Source organism: Dendropsophus ebraccatus, chromosome 10, assembly GCF_027789765.1.
Source record: "Dendropsophus ebraccatus isolate aDenEbr1 chromosome 10, aDenEbr1.pat, whole genome shotgun sequence".
Taxonomy (NCBI): domain Eukaryota; kingdom Metazoa; phylum Chordata; class Amphibia; order Anura; family Hylidae; genus Dendropsophus; species Dendropsophus ebraccatus.
Window position 1 is genome coordinate 97,466,466 of NC_091463.1, and position 16,615 is coordinate 97,483,080.

Here is a 16,615-nt window from a genome sequence, read left to right on the forward strand (position 1 = left end):
TACTGTCTCCTATATACAAGAATATAACTACTATAATACTGCTCCTATATACAGGAATATAACTACTATAATACTGCTCCTATATACAAGAATATAACTACTATAATACTGCTCCTATATACAGGAATATAACTACTATAATACTGCTCCCTATATACAGGAATATACTACTATAATACTGCCCCCTATATACAGGAATATAACTACTATAATACTGCTCCTATATACAGGAATATAACTACTATAATACTGCTCCTATATACAGGAATATAACTACTATAATACTGCTCCTATATACAGGAATATAACTACTATAATACTGCTCCTATATACAGGAATATAACTACTATAATACTGCCTCCTATATACAGGAATATAACTACTATAATATGGTTCAGGGAAGAAAAAGAGTGCTGCACCTCACACCTATGGCTGATACTAGTACCTCTCGGCTGCATAAAAAACATCAGAATTCTGTATGTGAATTGATCAAGCCACACTGCCCCATGTACCGCGTGCAGGTATCTGATACACATGGGTCCCTACACTAAGTCCACACTGTGTCGGTCAGCGACCACCACCACCGCAGGCGTGCACAGTCAGGGAACGGGGGCCATGGGACGGCCCTGCAACCCCCATGCCACAGGACCAGACCCAAAAATGCCACACCAAAACCCAGCCAGCACCACCGGCGGAGGAAGCTGCCCCCAAACAGCACAAGTCTGGATAAGGTATTGCACTCACCATAGCTATCAAAGATAGAATGGGACCATGGCCGGCGTTAGGGGGGGGCAGACAGGGCAAATGCCCAGGGCCCCCATGCCCTGGGGGCCCCCTACGGCAGTTACAGTATGTGTCAGGGGCAGGAGTGCACAGACAGCGTCCTGCAGGCTCTGGCAGTGATCCCTGACTACAGCTGATGGCTGATATCAGGGGTCACACAGAGGCTGCAGGACCCGCTCTGCTCCGGAGTGTGCTTCCTCCCCTCCCCCTCCCTCCAGCTTTACTGCACCTTGTGACTTCCTCTGTGTCACATGGTGTAATATTACAGCAGTCGGGACATGGAGGAGAGGGCTGCAGGCTGCAGTGTGAGGATCCCAACCTGCTGCTGCTGCATGGACATTAGAGGATGCACCACTACTCCCAGCATGCTGCTAGTGGTAGTAAGTATACTGTATATGTAGTGTGTATGAGGGATGAATGTAGGTGTATGAGGGATGAATGTAGGTGTATGAGGGATGAATGTAGTGTGTGTTACATGTCTGTGTACTGTATGGACTGGATGGTTTTGATTTGTATGTGTTTTCATGGATGTGTTATTGTGTGTGTGTGTGTATATATATATATATATATATATATATATATATATATTTGTATAGTGTGTGTGTATTAGCATTGCTGACTCCACTGTCCAACAGAGGTGTAGAAGTGAATGTACTGTATATAGGAGCTGCAGCCATTGTCCGGCCTCATCCGTCCTATGTAATTGCTGCAGGTGACCACTGAGGCCGCTGATTGGCTGCAGCTCCTATGTATAGTGTATGATGATGTCACTAAGGCAATACCGTGTGTTTTATTGAGAAAAAATAAGGTGGTATTCAATCCTTAGGTGGTGGTCACTGTATGGGGGTAATATTAGTCTGTATATAGTGTATATAGAGTCATTACTGCCATAGACTGACCACCACATAATATAGTTCTGTATATAATGCATACATAGAGTCATTATGTGGCGGTCAATCTATGGCAGTAATATTGGTCTGTATATAGAGTCGTTATGCAGCGGTCAGTCTATGGCGGTAATATTGGTCTGTATAGTGTATATAGAGTCATTATGCAGTGATCAGTCTATGGGGGTAATATTGGTCTGTATATAGAGTCGTTATGCAGCGGTCAGTCTATGGTGGTAATATTGGTCTGTATAGTGTATATAGAGTCATTATGCAGTGATCAGTCTATGGGGGTAATATTGGTCTGTATATAGTGTTTATATACAGTCATTACTGCCATAGAGTGACTGCCACATAATGACTCTATATACAGACCAATATTACCACCATAGACTGATCACTGCATAATGACTCTACAGTATATACAGACCAATATTAGCACCACACCATAACCGCCACATAATGACACTATACATTCTATATACAGACCAATATTACTGCCATAGGGTGACCTCCACATAATGACTCTATATACAGACCAATATTACCGCCATAGAGTGACCGCCACATAATGACTCTATGTATGCATTATATACAGAACTATATTATGTGGTGGTCAGTCTATGGCAGTAATATTGGTCTGTATATAGAATGTATAGTGTCATTATGTGGCGGTTATGGTGTGGTGCTAATATTGGTCTGTATATAGAGTCATTATGTGGCGGTCAGTCTATGGTGGTAATATTGGTCTGTATATAGAGTCATTATGTGGTGGTCAGTCTATGGCGGTAATATTGGTCTGTATATAGTGTATATAGAGTCATTATGTGGTGGTCAGTCTATGGTGGTAATATTGGTCTGTATATAGAGTCTTTATGTGGCGTCATGGTATGGTTCTAATATTGGTCTGTATATAGAGTCATTACGCTGTGGTCACTCTATGGTAGTAATATTGGCCTGTATATAGTGTGTTTTCTTCAATAACAGTTTGGAGGTGATATTTGGTCCTGATATAGTGATTTTTTTTTTATTTTTTTTTTAAAACAATTCATATAAATAGTTCTTGTGTTTACAACACTAGCGGCAGTCCTGGCATGTACAGTAGCGGCAGTCCTGGCATGTACAGTAGCGGCAGTCCCGGCATGTACAGTAGCGGCAGTCCCGGCATGTACACTAGCGGCAGTCCTGGCATGTAACCTTCTGAACTGACTCAATGTGAATAAGGGCCCTAATACAAGGAGCGAAAATTGTTCGAATCCGGACGATATCGCTCTGTGTAATAAAAACAACAATCATCAACTGATCGTTTTCTTTTGGCAAGTTTAAAAATCATTGGCTGATGTGCATATAAAATAATAAAGCTGTTGCTTACCTGATCATGTTCCTGGTGTCCTCAGGCTTTGTCTGTTTGTTACGGCCAGTGATTGCCTGAGCGGCCTGTCACCTCAGAGAGGGGACTAGAAGTGAGAGCTGCAGCTGCGGTGACTGGAGGATCCCACAGACAAGGCCTGAGGACACCAGGGAACGTGATCAGGTAGTATATATATATCTTAATTATTTACTATATACAGCAAGGGCTGCACAGACATCACTAATGATAAATTATATATATACAGCCTTTGCTGCACAATAATTGAGCCATGTGGTTGGCTCTGTAAGCGAGCTCCATTTTACTAGATTGGCGCTCACTTCTCCGGAATATCAGGCCGTGTAGTACGGCCCTTATACTGTCCGTACACTTTTAGTAGCTGCTGGCTGAACAATCCTTCAGCTGACAATTCTCTCTCCCATCCGGCCCCATCCACCCATACACAGGAATGTTCGGCACAGATAAGTGTTCCTGTGTCCTCTATAAGAGGGATAAGCTATAGCCAGACAGATCTGATGGTGGCTTATCTCTCTGACAACAAAGAGGTTGGGTGTTGATTTTCCATCAAGTCCGACCCCCTATGTCCACTGATGTCATCTGTCAGACTGTCCAGAGAGCCCCATACACCTTACACTGATGGCCGAACCCACCACGAGCAGCAGTTACCACCAACAAAAGTGTAAAATGTATGGGGACCTTAAATTGTTGCTACAATATTTCAGCATATGGGGCCTCACCTTTAACTTTGCCCAGGGCCACATTTAGTCTAAAACCGGCCCTGAATGGGACAGACATTGGGGTTGCAGGGCCGTTCCATGGCCTCCCTTCCCTGCACGTGCACGCTTTGCGGGGTTGGCGGTCGCTGACCGACACGGTGTGGAGTTAGCGTAGGGACCCGTGTGGACCAGAGGACCTGCGCGGTGGTACATGGGGCAATATGGCTTGATCAATTCATATACAGACACTCTGGTGTTGATTTTTAATATAGGCCTAGCGGCATTAGTATCAGCCATAGATGGGATGTGCAGCCGTTCCATTCTCTCCAGTTCGTATAACTACTATAATACTGCTCCTATATACAGGAATATAACTACTATAATACTGCTCCTACATACAGGGATATAACTACTATAATACTGCCCCTATATACAGGAATATAACTACTATAATACTGCCCCTATATACAAGAATATAACTACTATAATACTGCTCCTATATACAGGAATATAACTACTATAATACTGCTCCTATATACAGGAATATACTACTATAATACTGCCTCCTATATACAGGAATATAACTACTATAATACTGCTCCTATATACATGAATATAACTACTATAATACTGCCCCTATATACAAGAATATAACTACTATAATGCGGTTCAGGGAAGAAACAGAGTGCTGCACCTCACACCTATGGCTGATACTAGTGCCCCTAGGCTGAATAAAAAACAAATCAGAATTTTGTGTATGAATTGATCAAGCCATACTGCCCCATGTACCTCGTGCCGGTATCTGATACACATGGGTCCCTACACTAAGTCCACACCGTGCCAGTAAGTGGCCACCAACCCCGCAGGCGTGCACAGCCAGGGAACGGGGGCCATGGGACGGCCCTGCGACCCCCATGCCACAGGACCAGACCCAAAAACACCACACCAGAACCCGGCCAGCACCACCGGCGGAGAAGGTCGCCCCCAAACAGCACAAGTCTGGATAAGGTATTACACTCACCATAGCTGCAGCAGACAGAATGGGAAAAAACAGGAGGGATTAAAACCATGTGCACTCAGGTGTCTCCTGCTAATTGCGGTCATGTGGGTCTCACCAGGAGGAGTGCAAAACACGGAGAAAAGAGAGAAACAAAATGCGGTTCACGGAAGAAAAAGAGTGCTGCACCTCACACCTATGGCTGATACTAGTGCCGCTAGGCTAAATAAAAAACACATCAGAATTTTGTGTATGAATTGATCAAGCCATACTGCCCCATGTACCTCGTGCCGGTATCTAATACACATGGGTCCCTACACTAAGTCCACACCGTGCCAGTCAGTGGCCACCAACCCCGCAGGCACGCACATGGGTCCCTACTTAGTGTAGGGACCCATGTGTATCAGATACCGGCACGAGGTACATGGGGCAGTATGGCTTGATCAATTCATACACAAAATTCTGATGTGTTTTTTATTTAGCCTAGCGGCACTAGTATCAGCCATAGGTGTGAGGTGCAGCACTCTGTTTCTTCCCTGAACCGCATAACTACTATAATACTGCCCCCTATATACAGGAATATAACTACTATAATGCTGCTCCTATATACAGGGATATAACTACTATAATACTGCTCCTATATACAGGAATATAACTACTATAATACTGCCCCCTATATACAGGAATATAACTACTATAATGCTGCTCCTATATACAGGGATATAACTACTATAATACTGCTCCTATATTCAGGAATATAACTACTATAATACTGCCCCCTATATACAGGGATATAACTACTATAATACTGCTCCTATATACAGGGATATAACTACTATAATACCGCTCCTATATACAGGGATATAACTACTATAATACTGCTCCTATATACAGGAATATAACTACTATAATACCGCTCCTATATACAGGGATATAACTACTATAATACTGCTCCTATATATTAATACTTATACTGAGTACAGGGGTAGATCAAAATAAATAAAAAATATAAGAATAAGAATATAATAATTAGACTATTCTCCTGATTATTTTCTGTGTATTTTGTATATTTCTCCCAGGATTTTCCCTTCCTCTTTGCTCCTCTTTATCCGTGCTCGGTCTCGTATTTGATGGCCGTTCTGGGGTTAACCATTGACCCTCTTGTTGAATGTGTAACTTTCTCGGTGGATCTGATATTCCTTATCTGATTGGTTATCGTTCATTAAGCGCAGGAACCTTATTTCTTCCCCTGACGCAGTAACCAGGCTGCGGGGTTAATCATTGGCGCGTGGACGGGAAGAGAGGCGGGGCGTAGAGAGCCTCATCCGCCTTCATTCACACATAGCGGGATTTACGCTGCGGAATCTGCAGGGAAATCCACCAGCAAAGTTTAGGAAGGGAAATCATTCATTGGCCACATGGATAAAAATTTGCTTCTTTTCCTCTCATCTTATTTAAATTTTGCACAAATTTAAATTTTTTTCGGTGTGACAGAAGTAAAGGGTGAGATGGCGCCAGAGGTCACATGATCCAAGATCTGTGATTCTGCTGCACTGGAGCTGATGCAGGTGAACGGCAATGGCGAGAAATCGATCCAAGTGGATTTTTTACTGTCGGGTCTCGGTCATGGCTGCTCGTGGCTTATAATGTGACCCCGTTCACTTAGATGAGCTGTGATGTAGCGACATCCGTGTAGAAGGACAGGGTGACCTCTGATCACATGACCCCTGACGCCCCTGCGTGCACCAGGAATTGCAAGGAAGTTTTATATATATATATATATATATATGCACAGCTAAACAGGGCAGCCAGCAGAAGAAGTGTAAATAAACCTGTAAGAGGTGGGGTAACAGTAGCTCTGGGCCTGACTGGAGTAGAGGACATTATAGAACAGCAATAGAATAGTGAGTGCAGCTCTGGAGGTGACTGGAGTAGAGGACATCATAGAACAGCAATAGAATAGTGAGTGCAGCTGCAGGCCTGACTGGTGTATAAGACATGATGTAACAGCTGAATAGTGAGTGCAGCTCTGGAGTATAGGACATGATAGAACAGCAATCACTGGACCCCATAGTAAGTCATACCCTGCAGGAGGAGGTCAGCATCACAGATGGACCATACAGGGATTCCCTCGTGTTCTCTCCTCTTTTATCCCGGACAGATCATCACTCATTGTGTCATCTCTTCCATCTATAATACATAAAAGTGTAAGAACAGGAACCGTGAGGAAGAAATCAGCGGCCATTGTGCTGTATAGGAGGTGATAGGATGGATGGTCTGTATATAAGATCTATGGTGTCCCACACTGCTGAGCACACAGAGTATTACTCCCATCATCCCTGACCCCAGAAGCTGACACTCTAATCTCCTATCACACACAGTGTTTCATCACTCCCATCATCCTCCCTAACCCCAGGAGCTGACACTCTAATCTCCTATCACACACAGTGTATCATCACTCCCATCATCCCGGACCCCAGGAGCTGACACTCTAATCTCCTATCACACACAGTGTATCATCACTCCCATCATCCTCCCTGACCCCAGGAGCTCACACACTAATCTCCTATCACACACAGTGTATCATCACTCCCATCATCATCCCTGACCCCAGGAGCTGACACTCTAATCTCCTATCACACACAGTGTATCATCACTCCCATCATCCTCCCTGACCCCCGGAGCTGACACTCTAATCTCCTATCACACACAGTGTATCATCACTCCCATCATCATCCCTGACCCCAGGAGCTCACACTCTAATCTCCTATCACACACAGTGTATCATCACTCCCATCATCCCGGACCCCAGGAGCTCACACTCTAATCTCCTATCACACACAATGTATCATCACTCCCATCATCCCTGACCCCAGGAGCTGACACGCTAATCTCCTATCACACACAGTGTTTCATCACTCCCATCATCCTCCCTAACCCCAGGAGCTGACACTCTAATCTCCTATCACAAACAGTGTATCATCACTCCCATCATCCTCCCTAACCCCAGGAGATGACACTCTAATCTCCTATCACACACAGTGTATCATCACTCCCATCCTCCCTGACCCCAGGAGCTGACACTCTAATCCCCTATCACACACAGTGTATCATCACTCCCATCCTCCCTGACCCCAGGAGCTGACACGCTAATCTCCTATCACACACAGTGTATCATCACTCCCATCATCCTCCCTGACCCCAGGAGCTCACACACTAATCTCCTATCACACACAGTGTATCATCACTCCCATCATCCTCCCTGACCCCAGGAGCTCACACACTAATCTCCTATCACACACAGTGTATCATCACTCCCATCATCCCTGACCCCAGGAGCTGACACGCTAATCTCCTATCACACACAGTGTTTCATCACTCCCATCATCCTCCCTAACGCCAGGAGCTGACACTCTAATCTCCTATCACACACAGTGTATCATCACTCCCATCATCCCTGACCCCAGGAGCTGACACTCTAATCTCCTATCACACACAGTGTATCATCACTCCCATCATCCCTGACCCCAGGAGCTGACACGCTAATCTCCTATCACACACAGTGTTTCATCACTCCCATCATCCCTGACCCCAGGAGCTGACACTCTAATCTATCACACACAGTGTATCATCACTCCCATCAGCTACTGTCCAGAGCAGCAGTCAATCCCTATAGAAAACCTCTCCTGCTCTGGACAGTTCCTGACATGGACAGAGGTGGCAGCAGAGAGCGCTGTGTCAGACTGGAGAGAATGCACCACTTTCTGCAGGACATACAGCAGCTGATAAGTACTGAAAGACTGGAGGTTTTTTAATAGATGTATATTACACATTTCTGTCACTTTTTGGCACCAGTTGATTTGAAATAAATATTTTGTGCTGGAGTTCCTTTTTAGCAACGGTATGTGCGGTATCAGTACTCCCATCATCCTCATCTGTCTTTTCCATAGAGAACTACAGGCTGTGTGGCCCTTCACCCGGAGGACTCTGTGTGGGACTTACAGCGGTGGAGCCCCCCCCCCCGGGTCAGAGGTCAGGCCCAGCCGCAACTAGGCAACTAGGAGACATTGAAAGCTTCTGTCATCCTCTCAATCCAATTTCCCTAATGGGGGGGACAGGTCCCCAGGTTCCCGGCCGCCAGCACAGACGCTACCAGCACATCGTGTGTTTGTGGAGAGCGGATAGTGGATTTCACTACTGAGACACCAAGGGGGAGATTTATCAAGTATGGTGCAAAGTGACACAGGCCCAGTTGCCCCTAGCGACCAATCAGATTCCACCTTTCATTTTCCAAAGAGTCTGTGAGGAATGAAAGGAGGAATCTGATTGGTTGCCGGGGGGATCAGTGCAGCATGAGTGCGGGGGGGGGGGGGGGGGGTTAGGTGGGGCATCAGTGCAGGATGAGCGCGGGGGGGGGGCAGGGATAGGTGGGGGATCAGTGCAGGATGAGTGTGGGGGATCAGTGCAGGATGAGCGCGGGGGATCAGTGCAGGATGAGCACGGGGGGGGGGGGGGGTTAGGTGGGGGATCAGTGCAGGATGAGTGCGGGGGATCAGTGCAGGCTGAGTGCGGGGGATCAGTGCAGGATGAGCGCGGGGGATCAGTGCAGGATGAATGCGGGGATCAGTGCAGGATTAGTGCGGGGGATCAGTGCAGGATGAGTGCGGGGGGGTTAGGTGGGGATCAGTGCAGGATGAGTGCGGGGGATCAGTGCAGGATGAGTGCGGGGGGGGGTTAGGTGGGGGATCAGTGCAGGATGAGTGCGGGGGATCAGTGCAGGATGAGCGCGGGGGGCTTAGGTGGGGGATCAGTGCAGGATGAGTGTGGGGGATCAGTGCAGGATGAGTGTGGGGGATCAGTGCAGGATGAGCGCAAGGGGTAGGGGGGTTGGTGGGGGATCAGTGCAGGATGAGTGCGGGGGATCAGTGCAGGATGAGCGCGGGGGGGGGGGGGGTAGGTGGGGGATCAGTGCAGGATGAATGCGGGGATCAGTGCAGGATTAGTGCGGGGGATCAGTGCAGGATGAGTGCGGGGGGGTTAGGTGGGGGATCAGTGCAGGATGAGTGCGGGGGGGTTAGGTGGGGGATCAGTGCAGGATGAGTGCGGGGGATCAGTGCAGGATGAGTGCGGGGGGGTTAGGTGGGGGATCAGTGCAAGATGAGTGCGGGGGATCAGTGCAGGATGAGCGCGGGGGGCTTAGGTGGGGGATCAGTGCAGAATGAATGCGGGGAATCAGTGCAGGATGAGTGTGGGGAGATCAGTGCAGGATTAGTGCGGGGGATCAGTGCAGGATGAGTGTGGGGGATCAGTGCAGGATGAGCGCAAGGGGTAGGGGGGTTTGGTGGGGGATCAGTGCAGGATGAGTGCGGGGGATCAGTGCAGGATGAGCGCGGGGGGGGGGGTAGGTGGGGGATCAGTGCAGGATGAATGCTGGGATCAGTGCAGGATTAGTGCGGGGGATCAGTGCAGGATGAGTGCGGGGGGGTTAGGTGGGGGATCAGTGCAGGATGAGTGCGGGGGGGGGGGTGTTAGGTGGGGGATCAGTGCAGGATGAGTGCGGGGGATCAGTGCAGCATGAGTGCGGGGGGGGGGGGGGGGGTTAGGTGGGGCATCAGTGCAGGATGAGCGCGGGGGGGGGGGGCAGGGATAGGTGGGGGATCAGTGCAGGATGAGTGTGGGGGATCAGTGCAGGATGAGCGCGGGGGATCAGTGCAGGATGAGCACGGGGGGGGGGGGGGGTTAGGTGGGGGATCAGTGCAGGATGAGTGCGGGGGATCAGTGCAGGCTGAGTGCGGGGGATCAGTGCAGGATGAGCGCGGGGGGGGGGGGGTAGGTGGGGGATCAGTGCAGGATGAATGCGGGGATCAGTGCAGGATTAGTGCGGGGGATCAGTGCAGGATGAGTGCGGGGGGGTTAGGTGGGGGATCAGTGCAGGATGAGTGCGGGGGATCAGTGCAGGATGAGTGCGGGGGGGGGTTAGGTGGGGGATCAGTGCAGGATGAGTGCGGGGGATCAGTGCAGGATGAGCGCGGGGGGCTTAGGTGGGGGATCAGTGCAGGATGAGTGTGGGGGATCAGTGCAGGATGAGTGTGGGGGATCAGTGCAGGATGAGCGCAAGGGGTAGGGGGGTTTGGTGGGGGATCAGTGCAGGATGAGTGCGGGGGATCAGTGCAGGATGAGCGCGGGGGGGGGGGGGGGTAGGTGGGGGATCAGTGCAGGATGAATGCGGGGATCAGTGCAGGATTAGTGCGGGGGATCAGTGCAGGATGAGTGCGGGGGGGTTAGGTGGGGGATCAGTGCAGGATGAGTGCGGGGGGGGTGTTAGGTGGGGGATCAGTGCAGGATGAGTGCGGGGGATCAGTGCAGGATGAGTGCGGGGGGGTTAGGTGGGGGATCAGTGCAAGATGAGTGCGGGGGATCAGTGCAGGATGAGCGCGGGGGGCTTAGGTGGGGGATCAGTGCAGAATGAATGCGGGGAATCAGTGCAGGATGAGTGTGGGGAGATCAGTGCAGGATTAGTGCGGGGGATCAGTGCAGGATGAGTGTGGGGGATCAGTGCAGGATGAGCGCAAGGGGTAGGGGGGTTTGGTGGGGGATCAGTGCAGGATGAGTGCGGGGGATCAGTGCAGGATGAGCGCGGGGGGGGGGGGTAGGTGGGGGATCAGTGCAGGATGAATGCTGGGATCAGTGCAGGATTAGTGCGGGGGATCAGTGCAGGATGAGTGCGGGGGGGTTAGGTGGGGGATCAGTGCAGGATGAGTGCGGGGGGGGGGTGTTAGGTGGGGGATCAGTGCAGGATGAGTGCGGGGGATCAGTGCAGGATGAGTGCGGGGGGTTAGGTGGGGGATCAGTGCAGGATGAGTGCGGGGGATCAGTGCAGGATGAGCGCGGGGGGCTTAGGTGGGGGATCAGTGCAGGATGAGTGCGGGGGATCAGTGCAGGATGAGCGCGGGGGGCTTAGGTGGGGGATCAGTGCAGGATGAATGTGGGGGATCAGTGCAGGATGAGTGTGGGGAGATCAGTGCAGGATTAGTGTGGGGGATCAGTGCAGGATGAGTGCGGGGGATCAGTGCAGGATGAGCGCGGGGGGGGGTTAGGTGGGGGATCAGTGCAGGATGAGTGCGGGGGATCAGTGCAGGATGAGCGCGGGGGGGTTAGGTGGGGGATCAGTGCAGAATGAGTGTGGGGGATCAGTGCAGGATGAGCGCGGGGGGGGGGTTAGGTGGGGGATCAGTGCAGGATGAGTGCGGGGGATCAGTGCAGGATGAGCGTGGGGGGGATCAGTGCAGGATCGGTGTGGGGGGATCAGTGCAGGACGAGTGCGGGGGGGGGGTAGGTGGGGGATCAGTGCAGGACGAGTGCGGGGGGGCGGTAGGTGGGGGATCAGTGCAGGATGAGCGCAGGGGGGGGGTTAGGTGGGGGATCAGTGCAGGATGAGTGCGGGGGATCAGTGCAGGATGAGTGTGGGGGGATTAGTGCAGGATCGGTGTGGGGGGATCAGTGCAGGATGAGTGTGGGGGATCAGTGCACTGTGCAGGATCGGTGTGGGGGGATCAGTGCAGGATCGGTGTGGGGGGATCAGTGCAGGATCGGTGTGGGGGGATCAGTGCAGGATGAGGGTGGGGGTTCAGTGCAGGATCGGTGTGGGGGGATCAGTGCAGGATCGGTGTGGGGGGATCAGTGCAGGATCGGTGTGGGGGGATCAGTGCAGGATCGGTGTGGGGGGATCAGTGCAGGATGAGGGTGGGGGTTCAGTGCAGGATCGGTGTGGGGGGATCAGTGCAGGATCGGTGTGGGGGGATCAGTGCAGGATCGGTGTGGGGGGATCAGTGCAGGATCGGTGTGGGGGGGATCAGTGCAGGATGAGGGTGGGGGTTCAGTGCAGGATCGGTGTGGGGGGATCAGTGCAGGATCGGTGTGGGGGGATCAGTGCAGGATCGGTGTGGGGGGATCAGTGCAGGATGAGTGTGGGGGGATCAGTGCAGGATGAGTTTGGGGAGATCAGTGCAGGATCGGTGTGGGGGGATCAGTACAGGGTCAGTGCGGGTGGGTCCTCCGCTGCATTGTGTCCCATCGGATTGGAGCCCCCAGATGTGATAACGCTACCCGCGGTGGGGGGCGCTCTATAAGGGGGTGGTCACACATCGCGTATACAAGGAGGATTTAAAGGAAATCTGGGTCGGGATTCTCTGTGTAAAATCTGCACCTGATGACATCATGCAGCATTTAGGCCGCGTCTAATGACTGATCGATTACACAGGGTGGATTCTACCGACTGTAGCTCTCCTGCTATTACAAAACTACAACTCCCAGCATGCAACAGAGACAAAACTACAACTCCCAGCATGCAACAGAGACAAAACTACAACTACCAGCATGCAACTGAGGCAAAACTACAACTCCCAGCATGCAACTGAGGCAAAACTACAACTCCCAGCATGCAACTGAGGCAAAACTACAACTCCCAGCATGCAACTGAGGCAAAACTACAACTCCCAGCCTGCAATAATTGCAAAACTACAACAAAGCCGCTGGGCCATATAGAAGGATATACAAGTACAACTTGGTGTGTGGCTCTTGTGTCTGATATATGTCATTATATCAGTAATGTCATCCAGAGGGCGGGGCTGTGACTACCTCTCTATACACATGATATACAGGGGGCGGGGCTGTGACTACCTCTCTATATACATGATATACAGGGGTGGGGCTGTGACTACCTCTCTATACACATGATATAAAGGGGGCGGGGCTGTGACTACCTCTCTATACACATGATATACAGGGGGCGGGGCTGTGACTACCTCTCTATACACATTATATACAGGGGCGGGGCTGTGGCTACCTCTCTATACACATGATATACAGGGGGTGGGGCTGTGACTATCTCTCTATACACATGATATACAGGGGGCGGGTCTGTGACTACCTCTCTATATACATGATATACAGGGGGCGGGGCTGGGACTACCTCTCTATACACATGATATACAGGGGCAGGGCTGTGACTACCTCTCTATACACAGGATATACAGGGGGCGGCGCTGTGACTACCTATCTATATACATGATATACAGGGGGCGGGGCTGTGACTACCTCTCTATACATATTATATACAGGGGGTGGGACTGTGACTACCTCTCTATACACATGATATACAGGGGGCGGGGCTGTGACTACCTCTCTGTACACATGATATACAGGGGGCGGGGCTTTGACTACCTCTCTATACACATGACATACAGGGGGCGGGGCTGTGACTACCTCTCTATACACAGGATATACAGGGGGCGGGGCTGTGACTACCTCTCTATACACATGATATACAGGGGGCGGGGCTGTGACTACCTCTCTATACACATGATATACAGGGGGCGGGGCTGTGACTACCTCTCTATACACAGGATATACAGGGGGCGGGGCTGTGACTACTTCTCTATACACATGATATAAAGGGGGCGGGGCTGTGACTATCTCTCTGTACACATGATATACAGGGGGCGGGGCTGTGACTACCTCTCTATACACATGATATACAGGGGACAGGGCTGTGACTACCTCTCTATACACATGATATAAAGGGGGCGGGGCTGTGACTACCTCTCTATACACATGACATACAGGGGGCGGGGCTGTGACTACCTCTCTATACACATGATATACAGGGGGCGGGGCTGTGACTACCTCTCTATACACATGATATACAGGGGGCGGGGCTGTGACTACCTCTCTATACACATGATATACAGGGGGCAGGGCTGTGACTACCTCTCTATACACAGGATATACAGGGGGTGGGGCTGTGACTACCTCTCTATACACAGGATATACAGGGGGTGGGGCTGTGACTACCTCTCTATACACATGATATAAAGGGGGCGGAGCTGTGACTACCTCTCTGTACACATGATATACAGGGGGCGGGGCTGTGTATGGTATAAGGTGTGTGGATTGCTGTGCAGATAAATGTAAGAATAATCTAATATTCGGTTACTATGCATATGGTAGAATTACCCTTTAAGCTTTGTTACAATCATTCTGATCATTTACTATAACTAATGTTTATTTTGTCCCCAGGACGAGGGATTTGCAGTCACAGACTAAACTCCATTTAGAGACGTGTAACAACAGTGACATCTGCAGGCCGACCGCTGGTACTACCACAAATAGCCAAACTACACCGACTATTCCGCTCTGTATTCTCTCCTCTGGATCTTTGCTGTTACAATAGAAACAATTACAGATTTTTTTTATTTTATTTTGGCAACCAGTTATATTGCAGCAGCACTAATCAGGGGTGGAAGGGTTTTATTATTATTATTATTATTATTATTATTATTATTATTTTCAGATCATACAAAACACAAAGTGTTATACCTGTAATGAAGTGTAATGTAAAAGCTTTATGAGTGAGTCTATGGGATATAATATACTGTTATATAATGATCTCTCGCTGTTTCCAAGAGCTAATTTAGAGCTCCCCCTAATGGTGAAATATAGAAAATAATGATGTAAAAAGATCACAATGACATCATGTGACATCACAACCAACCAACAAAGAACAACAGAGGTATGTAATTAACGTAAGGCACACCACAACAAATTTAGGAAAATACAAAAAAGAATTTTTATTCACATGATTGCAAGAAACATATACAAATACATGAAAAACATATGGCCACAAAGCCCCCTAACGTTTAAAAACAACTAAAAATGTACAACAAGGGACCTATGAAATATAAAGGTACCCTAAGACTCAACAGCCTATATGAGATATATGCTCCGGATGCAAACAGAAGTCAATAACATGATAAAAGATCAAAAAAATCCCAAAGAGAAAATGTGATCATGTGCAAGTGTAAACTGATACTACTGAAATACATCAAACAGACAACTGATCAAGCCCAAAATAGAAAGCCACCTAAAAATGAATGAATAAAAATACATCACTATAAACACGGATAAGCTACACTTCACCATATCGGGAAAAAATGATGGGTAACCGGAGCAACAAGGTTGGAGTCATGGACTCATTCCCAAGGTTTTCCTTTCAAATCAACTGGTGCCAGAAAGTGCCAGAGATTTGTAATTTACTGTTCATGAAAAAAAAAATCTCCAGTCTTCCAGTACTTATCAGCTGCTGTATGTCCTGCAGGATGTGGTATATTGTCTCCAGTCTGACACAGTGCTCTCTGCTGCCACCTCTGTCCATGTCAGGAACTGTCCAGAGCAGCAGCAAATCCCCATAGAAAACCTCTCCTGCTCTGGACAGTTCCTGACATGGACAGAGGTGGCAGCAGAGAGCACTGTGTCAGACTGGAGAGAAGACACCACTTCCTGCAGCTGATAAGTACTGGAAGACTGGAGATTTTTTTTATAGAAATAATTAGCAAATCTCTGGCACTTTCTGGTACCCATTGATTTAAAAGAATTTTTTTTTGTGAATAACCCTTAAGAGAATGGGAACATTCAATGAAACTATATGAGAATGAAATGTCTGAGCTGGAATAAGACCAATTATTATTATTATTATTATTATTAGACGGGGATAGGGGGAGTTTAGGGTATAAAACATGAGTAAGAATATAAAGTGAATGTGTTATATGTTACAGCTGTATCTGGAAAATATTGTGGTGAGTGAAATAAAATTGTTGCATAAAGTGAAATTTCAATAAAGAAAGATTTAAAAACAAAAAGCAAAACACAGCGCTGGTAGTGTTATCACACGTCATACAAAATCCAACAATGACATCACACATCTTACAAAAGCGCATCTTACGTATAGCAGAACTGGCAGTGACCACACATAAAAAGGCATGGTGGTGACATCACACATCACAGAAAGGAAGCAGTAGTGACATCA